Raw genomic sequence first — 3,211 nt, 5'->3', positions numbered from 1 at the left:
CTGACATCATCTGATGTGTTTTATATACCCACACGTCACTAATCGTTCGGAGGCCGAAGCGAGTGTGACTTCTTTACAGAGTACAGTTCGCCATTCATTTACCACAAGAAGGAAGCATATCACCAAGCCTTCGCATTTTAACGTTGTTTAAATCAATAACTGGCCGCATAATATTATTCACCGGTGATCTAGATATACTAATTCAGACTCTGTACCAATTTTATTATAAATTAAAATGTAGTAGAAATAATATAGTATTGTTAACATCTTTTTTTTAACGAAATATGTATTAACTTTTAGTTATTATGATTTACTAAACATGTATTATATATTATTATGTATTACCTCTAAATCATTTTAATTTTGCTTACTGTGTCACTTTATGTACTTACTCATTCATTTAGACCTACTATTATGGTTTCCATAAGCCCTTGCGGGTTTATGGACCATTTTCATCTTTAATGTATGTAGGCCTATATTTTGATTACTATCAGAGAAAATATGGTTAGAAGATGAATAAAGTAGGCCTAATATTATTTGATTTAAATCTAAATGTTGTACTGTTTATTATGAACCTTGAATTTATATTTCAAAGACACCCACCGATATTTGTTGGTTCAAAACAATATTTGTCTAGATTTATTATAAGTATGAACAAGTTGAAATTAGTTATGTTTAGTACGTGTATTCACCTCCCTTAGGAGAAAACAAAAAATGAAACAATGTCATCAAAGATATACAAATAAAGCTCTGTCTATCAAACTAGTTTAACAAAGGAAATGTGATGTGCCCAAATACGGTAGTGATATGACATCATCATGTCCATATATGGGCAAATCACATTTTTTTGTAACATAGGCCTACAGTTTGATTAGACAGAGCTTAAGATAAAGGTATACATGAAATATATGAGTTGTTTGTGAAATTACAACATATACAGTACATTAAAAGATAAGAACAGTTCATACAGTATTAATTCGGAAATTACCCAAAATACACAACACTTTTGTACGGATCTCCTCCTTGGATACCTATCCTCTGTCTCACATGTTCCGCAAAACGTAGATTGAGTAACATTATAGTGTTCACCAATATGATATTGTTCCATATTTCTCTCTTAGAAAGATATTATAAGGGTTATAAAACAACATTTTCAACCGTCCGCGGAAAATGTACGGTAATCACTTCCGGGGTTTTGTTGCCCAACGTTTGCCGTTGGCGGCGATATTCATATTTTGCCATTTTCATAGGCCATGCTCAAAGTTAGCAACATTAAAGTACACTAAAAATAATAACGATCAAATCAAATTCATAAAAGGAAAATTGTAAAATCACTATATAAAAAATTAATGTCAGAAATCGGGTAAAAATAATTACATAAGGCCTACACATCGGAAGAACTGATGATAGCTATAATAGATTTGTTTTAAATCAGGTGGAACCCTGAATGGTAGCCGAGTTGTTGAGTTAGCTGAGCAGATTTGTAAGGCTGAAACGGCCCACTGTGTCGCGGATTGAATAACCCCCCCCCCTCCCCCATAAAACTTAATTTTGAATAATCAACACCCACTCTAAACGCCCCGACACATACTTTACACACACAGCAGCATTTTATTATAATACAATTCTATTTATATTGTTTGAAGGTTTGCATTATCAAATTCTAGGCCTATTTGTAGTAAAATTCTTTTACTGTATATTACCAAACATTTTGCTACAAAAGTATGTTTACTGTATAAAGGCGCTTATGACGCTAAATTATCGTTTTTAACACAATTTCTTAAGCCACCCTGAGGTCCTTCAAAAATGTTTAGCGGCCCAAAATTTGTCGCGTAATTTTACGTATCTCCAGGCCTCCGAAACCGCTGAAGGGTACGTGCTCACTTTTGGCACACTGAGGGGCCACACACGTAGACTATCTTTTTCCTGAATTTTGAGGAATAAACACTAACAAATGCAAAAACAGAAACTTTACCTGTTTCGCAAGTTGTTACGTCATGTCAACTACGCAACCTCCTCACGGTTTGGCCAGATCTACAAATACCATTTCGAGCCGCCAAATTAAAACAGTGGTCACTCGGCAGCCGGCCGGCCGGCCAACCGTTTTGACTGATCGCATTGAAGTTTTAATTAACTACACCTACCATGTGAACAGAATGAATTTCGTAAATCACGGGCAGCTCATGAGTAAGACGCCGTGGCTTGATATATATATATATATCAATGCTTAGTAGGCCTACATTCGAGTTCGAAATGTGTAAATAATAAGTATCATGGCTTAAAGCAAAAAAAAAAATCAAACTTGACACAGTTTAATTATAAAGTAGCAAAAAATATAACAAAGCAACCACAAACAAATAGCAAAAACCATTGAAATAAAAAACACACACACACACACAAAACGAATCCAAACATTACGGAACATGTGTGTGCAATATGAGGTCATTCGATTTATGTCCTCTTTGATCTATGTGGTCACTAATATAACTCTGACAAACAAAATATCAAATTATACACAACGAAAAATACACCCAAAATATAGTTTTGTAGGCCTATTTTCTACTTTCGTTGGTGTTCACGCGCATCATCTAATTTCGACTACCATGGCCATGTGCACTTTTTTTGGGTTGATTTCAAGTCCGTAAGCAGCTATAGTTTTATCATTCGAATACTTCTTATTTCTATAAATTACCAATTCATATTTTCTTATTGAAATATTTTAAACTGCCGACTGATTGACAGAGTTCAACATGCAAGTCCCTCTCATTTACTTCTTGCCCCACCCCCTCGACATATACATGCACGTTGTCATCACTTTCTGGCACCCTAGATTAATATTCACACAGCACAATTTTTCTTTAGCCTCTTTTATTTTCGTAAAGTCTTAACACAATAAACTTCCATATCCAGTATTGCTTTCATTTTGAGGTTACAGATATTTCAAAGTGAAATATTTCGTGTATGTGTATAACAAAATCATGGCCGTAAATAGTTTCGAATATTATTTTTCATACAATTTGTTTTTTTTTTCTAAATAATTTAAATTTTTTTAAATTATTTAAATATTTAACGAAATAATTTAAATAACTTTATTACTGCTAGGCTACCGTAGTTCGTATTATTTACAGGATACTGTAGTAGTTTGTATCGATTAATAGATTACCGCCCTCTATGTGGACCAATTGCCATTGTATTGGAGTAATGAAGCGGT

The sequence above is a fragment of the Antedon mediterranea genome, chromosome 11 (assembly GCF_964355755.1).
Source record: "Antedon mediterranea chromosome 11, ecAntMedi1.1, whole genome shotgun sequence".
Taxonomy (NCBI): domain Eukaryota; kingdom Metazoa; phylum Echinodermata; class Crinoidea; order Comatulida; family Antedonidae; genus Antedon; species Antedon mediterranea.
This window is presented reverse-complemented; position numbering follows the sequence as displayed.